We start from the raw sequence: 15214 nt of genomic DNA, 5'->3' as shown, positions 1-15214 counted from the left end.
GGAAAAGAGCAAGAGAGCCTCATGGTCATGATGCACACAACAGGGCCCTGTCTTGAGAAACAATCACAGATTTGTTCTTTGTCTTATCCTCTTAAATTTCAGACAACTGTGAACTAAATTTCAAAAACTTGGCTGGAATATCAGCTATTTTTTCTATTGAAAACTCTAGTTGTTTTGCATCATTTTGATTCATGGACCAAAAACACAGCTAGAAAGTTTACTGACTCTATGGTAACTAAGCAACAAAGAATTTTTTTCTTCATAAAAGAGTTTCACACAACTACGTTCTTCATCATTTAAGAGCAAAATTCTTTCATTTTTCGTAAATAATCCAAATAATAACTAACACTAATTATGCTCCAGGTATTACTTCTAGTGCCCTTCATAAACTATTTCATTTAATTCTCACAACAACTCTATGGGTTAAGACTAATATTAATTCTATTTTACAGATGAGGAAGCTGAGCCTCATAGAGGTTAAATAATTTGCTCATGTGGATACACTCAGCAAGTGCTAAAGCTGGGATTTTAACTCAAGTAGTGTAGAGCATCATGAGAGCTCACATTTTAATCACTCTGCTATACAGTCATTAAATAATTTATAATGCTCAAGGTCAAGCTCAGTATTTCACTTCTCTTCAACCTTTTCCTCATTCTTTTTCCTATATTTGAATACCTCACAACCAACCCCTCCAACTATAATCTAAGCAGTCACCAAATGTTACTGGTTTTTTAATCTTTATCTTTTTCAGGAGGTCTATGCTCATATATACATCTGTCTAATAAAATTTTCCACTTGAATATCCCACATGTACTTTAAACTCACCATAACTCACCAGTCTCTTAATCATGTATTTCTTATTACAGTGAATAATACCATTATCCCCTCATTTGAGGGAAAAAAAGTAATTTGATGGACATCAGAAATTAGATAATTTCTTCTCCTTTGACTATCTACCCACCAAACACATATGGGTTGCATACAGACACACATGCATGCAAATACACACAGATAACACCCCACCCATCTGACCAAATCACTAATCCTTGCTAATTATCACCTAAACTATCACAAGTGTCTCTTTACTGATTTTCCTGCTTGCTTCTTATTTCACTCCACGTCCCCTCAATCTAACTTTTGTACTGCTGCGGAATGGCCTTCACGGTGTAAACATCTTCTGTCTTCTTTCTGCTTGCATTTTCATAATGGACTATAAGATAAATTCTAAACACTTTCACAAAGAATACAAGACTTCAGAATCTGACATCTGCCTATCCACTCAGATAAATTTTCCAATTAATTTGAGTTTCCTTTGCCTGGAGTATCTCTTCTCTGGGATTCCCACAAATCCTACAAGCTTCACTTGAAATGCTGCTTCCTTCATGAAGATTCCCTGTCTCTTGAAGGCATGTTTAGATACTACTGCTCGCCTTTTCAGTATTTTTTTTAACATATCACTATTATAACTACCATATTGTTATATTGGTTGTTCACATGTCTGTCTTTTCACTAGGATTTTGGGAGGCAAAACAATATATACACTTTAAAATTAGAAAAAATTTTAAATGTGATATACTGACACTATAGACACTTTAGAAAATTCAATAATGTTTAAAGAAGAGAAAAGTAAAATTATTTATATTTCTTCCACAAAGAAGATACCATTATTTTAAAAATATTTATTTTTTTCATATGCATACACATACAAACATAAGTTATATATTTTTTATTTGTCTTAGAACATTCATGGTTTGGTTTCATTTTATCCTAACAGCTAGCACAGGGCTCACAGCTAGCACATACAAAATAGTCTATTTGTTGGGTAAATGAATGATTCTAAATGTATGCCCTTTTCCTCTATTTCCCCAACTACTGTCTTATAATCATTCTTCTGTGCTACTCTAATTATATCTTCAATTGGTCTCATTGTCTCCAGTTTCTTCTCCCTTGAATTCATCCTCCACATTGCTGCCATGGTTATAATATAAAATAAAAATCTTGCCACATTATTGTCATATTTATGAATCCTTTGATGACTTTTATTTCCCATGAAATAAAATGTAATTCCTTATCAATCCAGACTTTTCACAATTTAGTCCTAATCTACTTTCTTGATTCTTCTTCTGTTATTTCTACTTCCTGTATCGGCATCAATCTAGTCTAGTTACACTAGACCATTCACAGTTCTGAAAGATCCGCCAGGGAGTCTCACTCTTGTGCCTCGACTCATGCCACTTCTGTCTAAAATATCCTTCCCTAGTCTTCCTCATCAGGCAAATATTTGATTCATCCTTCAAAGATAATTAAAAAAAAAAAAAAAAAACCTGTGAAGTCTTCTTCAACCCTACCTCCATTTTTTTTTAGCCAAATAACTTGCTGTCTCAGATGTTTCCAGAGAAGTATTCCCCAGAGCTAAAAGTACAGTTTTGTAAAACTGCATTCCCTCACCTCCCCTTATGCACTCATGGAGGTTCAGATTTGGTAGGTCTGGAGTGGAGACAGGAATACATTGTTTTCAAAACACACTACATCCCAAACCAAACAATGCGACTTCAGGGCCAGACTGAACTCTGGGTTGCTAAGTGCTAAACATTCTTTTTAAAGCATGACTCAGAATCACGCTAGAAACAGAAGTAGAGCATGTTGGGGTCCATGCTTTCAGGTATAAACAAAACCAATCATTGTTTGTGATAGGTTTTATGGGTACGAGTTCTTAGGAAGTGAAATCAGACTCTCATTTCAAAGTGTTCAAAATACCAGAGAAACAGAAGGATCGAAAACAAAGTGAAACAAAGGCATACAACTATTAAATATAAAAAAAAAAAAGAGGAAAGGACATGAGGCCACATAAGCTGCTTCTATTATATTGTACTCATGCAAAAGTGAGGAGATGAAGCAGCACAATGAAACTAGTTATAAGAAAATATGATATGTGCCCAAGAAGCCATCAAGGGCCTTGGCTCATTCAAATCCTAGAATGGCATTACTGGCTCTAAATAGGTCACTTAGCACAAAATGCTTGAGATTTTCCTCATTCACAAAGACATGCAACTCCTTTTAAAGATTTCAGTTCAAAGCAACTCTGTGTAAAACCTACCCCCATTTTCTCTTGGATACAATTCACTAAACAAGTGCCCAGAGAGGAAAAGTGCATTAATAGTTAATTTTTTAAATCAAGAGTTTTAGAGACAGAGGACTGTTAGAGGATCATCTAGACCACGCTTCTTAACCTTTTTCACAACATAGTGCACATGGAAAATTATGACTGTCTGGCACTGGGATAAAAAGATGAGACTGCTAGGGACTAACAGTGATTGGCAAAGAGTTCATGCTGCTCCAGGCAACACTTGGGGATCATAGAGATCAAGATGTCATACAACCTCTGTAACCCATACTGCTTGAGAAGATATACTAGATAAACCAATACATCATAGAGATGAGGAAAAAACCAAGCCCCAAAGGGTAGCTTAACACCAGAGAGGTTAACAAAATCACTTAGTGGGAAAGTGAGTATTGGGTTTTCACAGGCCTCATATGAACAATGATTCTAATGTGTGCTATTCAGAATTCATCAATTCTGAGCACTGATGGCGTCATTTCGAGTGGTACACCAATTCACTGAGGTACCCAGCATTAGCAATAGAAAAGACAATGAAAAGACAATGATCTCTCCCACAAATATCTGTACCACTTTCCAACTGTATTTAAATGCTACTTGAAAAAATAAAAGAGAAATTCATTCATAATTCTCTAAATTCATTGAAAAATTGTTAGATGAAATACTAGAAACAATTTTTAAATGAATGGAAGAGGCTTCCAGGAAAGCAGTAGTATGAATATAGGGAAAGAAGTGAGAACTAAAGCAGTTGGGTGCCCTGGGAGAACCTTTATACCCAGGCTGCCCAGAACTGTACATCTTCCGAGAGCAGAGAGCTCCATCTAGCATAAAAACCATGCTCAGGAAAAGCCATTCACAAGGAAAAGAGTTCACTAGAAACAAGTGAATAAATAACCCTTCACAGAGGTAAGCAGGAAAGAAAACTGTCTAGAAGAGAAGGGGAGAAAAGCTCTCCTGAGAATTTATAGCCACTGGAAGGTTCAGACATGGATTTAGGATCAAAATTTATACTGTTTATGTGGTAAGGAATATCATACACTAAAATTCTTCATTTCTGGACTCATTTATACTGGACTCAGGTCTGTAATGTCCTCATACCCATGGCAGAAAGAAACACAAATCCTCCCTTGAGGAATGAATTTTAAAAGTTCAAAAGATTGTGTTTTATTTTGAATACAAGTTCACAATAAAAGAAAAATCACAAAACACATGAGAAACTAGGCCACCATAATCAAGTGTCACATAGATTATAAACAACATGAACTTGGATATTTGAAATGTACAAATACAAGGAATATATTAGGAAATAAATTAAATATATTTATATGTTTAAAGAAGTTTTAAAATGGGGGGGGGGGAAGTAAAAATATGACTAATCAGCAAGAGATTAGGCAGAATTGGAGGAAGAGATCTCCTAGAAATAAAAAGTATGATAATTAAAAGTAAGTATTCAATATAAATAGCAGATAGTTACAACGGAGGAGAAAATTAATAAAATGGAAGATTTTTACTTAAAAGGAGAAATTACACAGAATAAAGCAATCAAGATAAAAAGATAAAAATCTTTTTAAAAAGAATTGAAGACACAAGGAGAACAGATAAAGTCCAAAATATATCTAGACAGATAAAGTCCAAAATATATCTAGTCAGAATTTTAGAACAATCAGGAAAATTTAACCAAAAGAAAGTAATGTAGCTATAATAAGTATCAAAGTATTCTTTAAAGAAAAAATACCACCAATAAAGAAGGGAACTGTATAAAAATAACAGGATATAATCAAAAGGATACCACCTTCGTAAATGTATACTGCTTAATATCATAGCCTCAAAATAAATAACATAAAATAACTACAAAGAGAAATTGACAAGTTCATCAACATTGTGGGAAATTTCTACCTCATATCTCTTGGTCATTAATACTTAAAGTAGATAAGACAACCAATAAGGTTGTAACCAGTAGATAAATAAGTCCTGTAGATTTAAAGCACAGTATACTGAATACAGACAACAATATTGTATTATAATCACCAAACTTGCTAAGAGAGTAGATCTTAATTATTCCCACCACAAAAAAAGAAGTGATAATATGTGATATGATAAAGACTACAATGGCAATCAAATTATGATATATAAATGTATCAAATCAACATGTTTCAAACTTCAATCTATACAATGTTATATATCAAATGTATTTCAATAAAAAATAAAATAAAATGGAGGAAATTAAAAAAAAAAGAAAGACCAGTAAGAATGTAGATAATTTCAACAATACAATTAACAAGTTTGATTTCATTGATGTATATAGAAGCCTGCCTTCAGTAAGTGGAAAATATACGTTATTTTCAGGCACACACAGAACATTTACAAAAATTGACTGTGTCTCACATTTCCTAAAGAATTGGTATCATACAGAACACATATTCTGATAATAATGTAATTACATTAGAAATTATAGCAGGGATTCTGATTTTCCTATTTGTCCTGGACAGGAGAGTTAGACACCATTTCCAGCCCCTGGTAAATTTAGGAGGCTTAGCTCTGTCTTGTGGAATGCGAGCAAAAGTGCTGCATGTACTGTCAGGCCTGAATACAGAATATCCTGTGCAATCGTCCACGCTCTTGTTTCCTCTTCTTCAAAAACGTAAGGAACAGTGTGGTGAGAATTTTGGCAGCCTAAAAGGGAAGAAGCTTATTCTCTGTGTCATATACAGAAACATTCAGGTTGGACTTCAAATGAACAAGAAATAAACTTGTAGTGTGTTAAGCCCTTTGAGATTTGGAATTGTTTGCTGCCGCTGATAGTTTATTATGAGAACACAGAAATTAAAAATAAAATAAGAGCTAAAAATAATCCTCTCTGTTTGCAAATTTTTAAAAACAATTCTGGTAACTCAAGAGTTAAAGAGGAGAGTGTAATAAATTATTTAGATACTGGAATTAAATAACAAATAAACCCCCACAAAAAGTTGGGGAGCAAAATAATATAGAAAATAAGGAAATAGAGACAAACATATAATAGAAGAGCAACAAAATGAAATGTTGGTCTTTGAAAAGACTAATAAAATTAACAAACCTCTAGAAAGGTTGATCCAGGGCAAAAGAGGTAAGGTAAAAATTAACAGTATTAGGAATGAAAAAGGGGAACACTGCAGATATAGCAGAGATTTTTAAAATAAGAGAATATTTTAAAAACTAAAAGATAAGAGACATTGACTGCTTTTGTTCTGGACCAACTTGTCTGGGATGTTTGTATAATGAACAGTGTTGGAAGGTATAGTGTCTCCCTCTGGAGCAAACAGCCTTCATACTTACTGCCCAGCATAAAAGATTCAGGTTCCCTAAGCTTAGGGTTCCTTTTCTATAATACACCCAATGCATACGCATGCATCCATCTGAGCCCATCCACATTGCCCCATGGGACTTGGAGACAAGGAGAATAGATGTAAATATGAAGCTCATGCTGCTTGCTGTGCCTTAAGTAAAGTCTTTTATCACTGACTCAGGAGTTCATGTCTTCTGCCAGCATTCACGAAACTGTGGTAAGCTAACTTGGTGGCTTGTAAGTATGGTAAAATCTCAGAACTCACACAGTTCTTGACATTGACAAAATGATTTTTTTTTTTTTTTTTTGCTGTACGCGGGCCTCTCACTGTTGTGGCCTCTCCCATTGCGGAGCACAGGCTCCGGATGCACAGGCTCAGCGGCCATGGCTCACAGGCCTAGCCGCTCCACGGCATGTGGGATCTTCCCAGACCAGGGCACAAACCCGTGTCCCCTGCATCGGCAGGCGGACTCTCAACCACTGCACCACCAGGGAAGCCCGACAAAATGATTTTAATATGTATGTGGAAGGTCCAAGACAAGTTAAGATCTTCTTAAAGAAGAAAAACAGAGAGGATACTGCTTGCCCTGCCAGATATAGATTCATTATAAAGTTATAAAATTTAAGAGAGTGTGATATTGGGATGGAAACAGACTAACAGACCAGTGGAACATGATAGATGTCATAGAAACAGACAACCATATATAGAAACTTAATACTGATCCAATGATAATCCACTTGTGGGATGTAGAAATCCCACACTCAGAGATCCCTTAACAAAGAAGGTAGAAAAGAGTCCTTCTAGTCCTTGCTTGGCTCAGTTCATCAGTCAGTTAATGAGTCCCTGTATAACAGGATGAAAAATTTAAAAACATCTAACACTAATAAAATTTTATATATATATATATATATATATATATTTGGTTGTGCTGGGTCTTAGTTGTGGCAGGTGGGCTCTTTAGTTGTGGTACGTGGGCTCCTTAGTTGTGGCATGTGAATTCTTAGTTGCGGCATGCATGCGGGATCTAGTTCCCTGACCAGGGATTGAACCCAGGCACCCTGCATTGGGAGTGTGGAGTCTTAATCACTGTACCACCAGGGAAGACCCATCCATTTTTATACCATAAAAAAATTATGGGGGCTTCCCCGGTGGCGCAGTGGTTGGGGGTCCGCCTGCCGATGCAGGGGACGCAGGTTCGTGCCCTGGTCCGGGAGGATCCCACATGCTGTGGAGCAGCTGGGCCCGTGAGCCATGGCCACTGAGCCTGCGTGTCCGGAGCCTGTGCTCCGCAGTGGGGGAGGCCACAGCAGTCAGAGGCCCACGTACCGAAAAAAAAAAAAAAATGCAGTACCTTCTAGATAAAAGGGAGTTTTGTGTATATGTATAGACTCATAGATTTCTTTTGTAAAAGTACCAGATGCAATAGTTCCTTCACATACATTCTCCTCTGTGCTGATGGTATGGTTTGATAAAAAACCAGGGATAGCCTCTGGTCTTTGCTACTTATAGTCAGAATGAATTGCTGTATATTAGGCAAAACTGAAATTATCATTTTGAAACAAGGTATTTTCCAAGTCAAATAGCAAACATTAGATGAATTTATTCAGCCTCCTAGAGGTACATTTACAACCAAGTCATTTGGACTATAATATGAAACAACATTCACACAGCAAGCAGATCATTTTTGCTTAGATTGTATGTTTATGTCATTCATCCATTTATTAAAGTATATTTATTAAGTGCCAACACTGTGCCAGATACTACTCTCGATGCTAGGGATACAGCAGAGAACAAAATAGACAATAATTCATGCCTTCATGGGGTTTGCGTAAGTATGAAGACAGTGATTAGTATTATGGAGAAAAATATGGGAGGATAGGGAATTCTAGAGGAAGGAGGTGGTGTATTTTTTAACAGGGTAGACAAGGGATGCTTCACTGAGAAGGTGGCATTGAGTAAAGGCCCAATGTGGTCTGGGAGAGAGCCACACAGATATCTGTATAACAGAGAAGAGCCCATTTTGACTCCATGTTGGATCTGCCTCTTTGACTTTAGCCTTTGCTTTTTGTTGCTTTTGTTATTATAATCATACATAATGGCCTGCCTCAGGGAACCCTACCAACCTGTGAATGGCTGTAAGAAAGAAGAAACTGACATCCCCTCCCCGAGGCTGGCCATTTCAGGAAATGTTTTCCAAGACTGATGGCACTTTTTACTTTACTTCCTCCCTGCCTCTCCCTCTCTATTCTTCCTTTTTATTTTACTTCCCTCTCTGATTCTATAAAATAAACTGGGGACTTCCCTGGTGGCCCAGTGGTTAAGAATCCCCCTGCCAACGGAGGGAACATGGGTTAGATCCCTGGTCCGGGAAGACCCCACATGCCGCAGAGCAACTGGGCCTGTGCGCTACAACTACTGAGCCCACGTGCCACAACTACTGAAGCCTGTGCACCTAGATCCCATGCTCCGCAACAACAGAAGCCACCGCAATGAGAAGCCCACGCACCGCAACGAAGAGTAGCCCCCGTTCGCTGCAACTTGAGAAAGCCCGCGTACAGCAAGACCCAAAGCAGCCAAACAATAAAAACTTAAAAACAATTAAAAAAAATAAGATAAAAGGGCTTCTCTGGTGGCACAGTGGTTTCTCAACCTGCCTGCCGATGCAGGGGACACGGGTTCGAGCCCCGGTCTGGGAAGATCTCACATGCCGCGGAGCAGCTGGGCCTGTGAGCCATGGCCGCTGAGACTGCGCGTCTGGAGCCTGTGCTCCGCAACGGGAGAGGCCACAACAGTGAGAGGCCTGCGTACTGCAAAAAAATAAAAATAAAAAAATAAAAAATAAGATAAAAAATAAAAGAAACTGGCATCCAGATCCTTATAAGATGGTTTTTGGGGACCCTAGTCCGCCATCTTCTTGGTCTGCCAGCTTTCCGAGTAAAGTCGTGTTCCTTGCCTCAACACCTCATCTCCCTATTTATTGGCCTGTTGCGCAGCGAGCAGAGTGAGCTTGGACTCGGTAACATCTGGAGCAGTGTTCCTCTCAGAGGGAACAGCTTGGGATATTTGAGAAAAGCAAAGAAGACTGGGGGTCTAGAGCAGCAAAAGTAGGAGAGAGCATAGGAGGTGTGGTCAGTGAGTTATCAGATAATATGATTGTGGAAGATATATTTAGGCCATGTTTGGGACTGGATTTTACTCTAAGGTAGGAACCATTGGAGCATTTTCAGCAGAGGAGTAAAATTTATTTTACTTTTTAAAAAAGTTCTAGCTACTTTTCGAGAACAGACCTAAGTGAGATACATGTGGAAATATTACTGAACCAGGTCCATCTCCCTGATGGGCAGTAAGCCAAATGCTGAGATGCAGAGGTTTGCAACAAATAAAGAGTATATTCATAAGGCAGCCAAGCAAGGAGACACAGACAGGAGGACAAGTTTCAGATCTGCCTCCTTGAAGGCAAGGGTAGTGGAATATTTATGGGAGGGGCAGGGTGGTCTTAGGCAAGGGGAAAGGTGATTAGAGGTAGGGGAAAAGGTGAGGTAATCAGTGTTTTGTGCAGATGTATTCAGGTTACATTCTTCTGCATAGAAATGGAGGTGCTTAGTATGATCTAAGTTTTCTAGCCCTCTGACATCAAAACGCCATTCATCAGACACCTGAGCGGGCCCAGATTTAAGGTTGGTGGTCTAATCAGTCTTAACCAGCTCTCACCAGACAAGAGCTAATTCCAAGTTTCTGAATACAACTGGGCTACGTGAAGCTGGGAAGATATGCAATTAAAGAGGAGAAAAAAAGAAAGAAAGAGAGAAAGAAAACAATGACTAAAATGAGCTTAATCAGTGAAGGCAGTTTACAAGCAGAGGGATTTTAACAAGCTGTTCCCCTATCTGTTGTTCTGCAAGACAAGCTCAAGAATTCCTTAGTCATCAGCTTCTGTTAACTCTATGGGGCACAGTTCAGGAATAGAAGATTGGCTTTGAGGTTATTGCAATAATCTAGGCAAAAGAAACAGATCAGAGTGGTAACAGTGGAGGTGGTGAGAAGGGGTCAGTCTCTGTATTTATTTTGAAGCCTTCAAAATCCAGGGTATACCCAGGATTTGTTGACCAGATTTGATAAGGAGTGTGAGAGAAAAAGGAAAGAACAAGAGATGAGTGAGTACAGGCAGAAAAGAGGTTCAAAGACTAGGCCCTAAGCATTTCAGCATTAAGAGTTTGGGTTGCTGAATAGGAATCAGCAAAGAGGATCTCATCCAGTCTCAAGGCTTTAAATGTCATATAAGCACTGACAATTCTCAAATTTATATTTCTACCCCAGACTTCTTCCCTGAAATTCTAGCTCATATATCCCAGTCTTCACATCTTCACTTGGATGTCTAATAGACATCTCAAAACTAACATTTCCAAATTTGAGCTTTTGACATTCTCCCCAAAATCCAATCCTCTCAGTCTCAGAGGGCGGAAACTCTATTCTTCCCATTGCTCAGCTCCCCAAACTTGGAGTCATTTCTCCGTCTCGTATCTTATAACCAATTCTTCTGCAAATTCTATTGGTTCTACTTTCAAAATATATCCAGAATCTGACCACTCCTCACCACCTACACTGCTCCCCACCCTGGACCAAGCCACCACCATCTCTTGCCTAGATTATCACAACAGCCTTTCTAAGTGGTCTGTCCTTGCTCCACTGTGCTCTGTTCTCCACAGAGCAACCAGAGTTGTCCTATTAGAACTGCAGTCATATCATGTCATTTCTCTGGATAAGACCCTCTAACAGCTTCCCATCCTAGAGTACAACTAAAGTCCTTATGATGGCTGATGAGGCCTACATTATCTCTGACCAATCTCCTAACTTCTCTCTCCCTTACTTTGTCCTAGTCACACTAGCCTCTTCACTGTTCTCCAATATACCAGACATGTTACCACTTCAGGGCCTTTGTACTTGCTCCTTCTTACTGGGATGTTCTTCTCCTAATATATACTTCTGGCTTCCTCCTGCATCTCCTTCAGATCTTTAGTTGAATGTCATTTTTTCAATGAGGTCTTCCTCAGTCATTCTATCTAAAATCACAATCCCTACTCCCAGCAATGCTGTCTGCTTTCCCTGCTTTATTGTTTTTCTTAGTACTTATCATTATCTAACATACAGTATTTTTATTTGTTTATCTTGCCCTATGCCTATTTCTCCTACTAGAATGTAAGCTCCATGAAGGGGAGAATTTAAAAATTTTTATTTACTACCCAGTGCCTAGAATAGTAACGAATATGATAGGTGCTCAATAAATATTTGTTGAGTGAATAAACTAGGAGGGAAGAGAGGAGGAAAACCAAGATTATATGGTTTTCTGGAATCAGGAATGAAATCTCTTCAAGAAAAAAGGTAATATTGATGCATTTTTGACTTAAGGTGTGTTTATTTGAGATGTGTTGAAGCCATGCATGCCACTTTGATACAAAATAAGGTAGCTAAAGGTCCCCTAACCAACATCACTTCTTGACCCACCACTGCATATCATGGAATCAGGAGGTAAGAATGGAGAATGGATGGTTAAGCTAATGGTGGTGAAGGCCTTGTTAGAACAAAGCCTTGTTAGAACAAAGAGATTGAATATAATAATAGATGTATTTTACATATAAACATAATACAACATAAGCCCAGAAGAGCAAGTAGCCCAAAAGCAAACACAAACTCTACTTGGGAAGGTCAGAGAAGGTTTCAAGGAGATAGAAATATTTGTAGAATGTGACTGTAGAAAAATCAGTGGAGACTCACCAAGTAAGAGAACTCATCAAGTAGAGGGAAAAACTATTGTTTGTCAAACGTCTAAGTTCCAAACAATGAACATGGGTGGAGGCCTAAGAGCCTACCAACCCCAAGCCCAAACATAGTTTTAATATAAACTTATCAGTCATATAAAAATGAAAACAAGAGAGAACAGCAAGAAGACTGGGACTGCAGTTGCTTACAACTTTTGTTGCTTGCTTGGAATAGACAGCAAAGAATGAAACAATACCTAGTTGTATATCCTCTGAACACATTTTGACAACAGTCACCACCCAACCTAACCAGATCTGTGCCTTGGGAACCAACAATCAGATTATTATCTCCTCTCTTTCTTTGGGTAAGAGGGGTGCAGTAGAGGTAGACTTCCATCCCCCCAGCCTAAAAATGACTTAAGAACTTGATTAGATTGTAAGAGGGAAAAGGCAGAAAGAGGATTCTAGGATGATTCCTGGCTTGGTCTACTGGGCAGGTAGTGATAAGTATATTGTTTAAGATTGGGAATTCCGAATGAAGAGCTCATATAAGAGGATAATAAGCCCAGTTTGGGGCATATTAATGTTGAGATGTTTGTGGGACACTAAAATGAGTTTTCTAGTTGCAATTTGGAATACAGTTAAGAAGGCCAGGAGATAGATTAGGATCTGCCATCAAGGAGGTCACTTGTGTCAAAAGTAATTTCAATGAACTGACGGCGCACAGCCTAAGACTAATGAAATTGGGAAGTTGGAATGTCTGGACCAGTTCAGCACCTGGGTCCTGGTAAATTTACCCTGATGATGGCATGCTGGAAGGCCTTCTAATGGCACCACTTGGCCCAGATGTCAAACCTCCATGCTCATTTCCTTTTCAACCTTGCATGCCACATACTTCTTCCCTCCTACCAGGATTTCTCTCCAATGATCAACCATCATAGACTTACATCTATCCTGAAGTGAACCACCCCAAATCGCAAATTATCAGAGTTTTTATTGTTTTACACAGCAATATTTGTTTCGCTTTTATCTCCAAACTGTTAAAGTTTCCTCTTTCTAAACACACAAGCACTCACACATGCAAATTGCTTTCCTTTTAGCTACTGAACTCTCTCTCCCCTTTAGTTCACAAACAGTTCTTTTAAATAAATGACTTCCATTTGCAGCTTACACTTCCCATCCACTCATTCTTGCCTTAAATCCTTTCTATTTGGGTTCTGTTACTACCACATTAAAAAGTGTCTCTAAATTCTGCCGGTGACCTACTTCTTGCTAAATCCAGTGACCTTTTCTCATATGTCATCCTCTATAATCTCTGTGGAGAATTTGACGGTGCCTTAAAATTCTCTTTTCTCTTGAACTTTTGCTCTCCTGTTTTATTCTTTTCCCGATTTCTTTAACTTTTTCTGATTCATCCTTTCAATAAACATTTACTAGGCACTGAATTTTTTACTCTTAAAATGTGTCATAATTTATGAGATAAAGTAGTAGGTGGATTTGGGTTCAGGCAAACTACATGGCAAACCAGTAGATTAGTGGACGTTTGTATGGGAGCATAGAATCAGAATAAGGAGAGTTATATATATTCAATCAATTCAGATTTTGTTAATGACATTAGGTTCTGATGCACTGATAAATCACTCCCACATAGGATATATACTTAACAAGTATACCAGACCCTTCACTTTCTGACTGTTTTATTTCTTAGCAACTCCTCTTTTGATCTACACATGCTTTATTTATATTAATCCCACAGCTCAATTCATATTCACATCTTTCTCAGTTAAGGAACTATTCTTTTTCTATCTGTGTGGCCTTCAACATGTGACTTAACCTCTCTGTGCCTTGTCTGCAAACAGGGGTTAAGCCATTATTTTTTAAGGTGACAACATATTTTGAATGTCATCCTTTCTCATGTTTATGCTAAAGTTAAATATTTGGTGATAATAATAATAATGGCTAACATTTATTACACACTTAATATGAGCCAGGCATTGAGATAAGTACTATGCCATGCAACAGCCTTATGATGTTGATATTATGATTGTCCTTATTTTATAACCATGCTGCTGAGACTCTAGCATGTGATACATGCTGTGAAGTCCAGATTCTGTCACTAAATTCCTTGACTATACATTCTTTTAAAACACTTCATGTTTTCTTTAATTTACTTTTGTTTAATTAGGTCATGCTAAATTTGTATATAAAAGCAGGGGTGACTTCTTGCAGGTGAGAAAACTGTCAAAGAAAATACTCCTGTAGACAACAGGAAAAATATAGGTTGGCTAGAATCGTGAAAGTAAATGTGACAAAGTTCTGGATAAATGCTGGGATTATAAAAGCAAAAGAAAAAAAAATGATTTGCAGGTTTTCTTTGGCAACTTCTTTCTTAATATTCCTGTATATGAAACTTTCTCTCTTTCCAGGTTCCCAACCTTATTACGTTAGCTTCTGTCCTTGACAAGCTGGTCATCGGGCTCTGTTTACTTCTCCTTTTCTCCCCAGTTTACCTTAAGGCTTAATTTAACAGCCTAGAAGGAAATGCTTAAGTAAAAGACATAAATTTGCAGAGGAAGACAAGTAAAACACTGGGCTTGCCTATAAATGGATTATTTTGATGGCGTTGGATTTGATCCTTATTTTTGGCAGTGAAGGTGGTAAGTGTGTTTGTGTGTGTGGTACACGGGCCAGGAAAGGAAGGAGAGGTCTGCACAGCAACTGGCATGTTTTCATTGTTTATGTTCAGCATTTTAATAACATTAGTATTTGCACAGCTGAAGGAAAGGAAAGCACCCTGAGGATAGACACCATGAGGAACTCTAGAAGTTTGCAAACCAGAAAAACATGAGTTGGGAAAGAGCCATAAATGTTAATAAGTAAAAAGCACCTCAGCCAAGATAAACCTAGTGTTGGGATGCTAAATTCCAAAGGGAATCAAAAAGGAGCACATTGAAATACTTAATCTGACAATTCTTAACTCTGTTTTTATCATGAAGGTATCACTACAGAGATATTC

This window comes from Hyperoodon ampullatus, assembly GCF_949752795.1.
Source record: "Hyperoodon ampullatus genome assembly, chromosome: 1".
Classification (NCBI taxonomy): domain Eukaryota; kingdom Metazoa; phylum Chordata; class Mammalia; order Artiodactyla; family Ziphiidae; genus Hyperoodon; species Hyperoodon ampullatus.
This window is presented reverse-complemented; position numbering follows the sequence as displayed.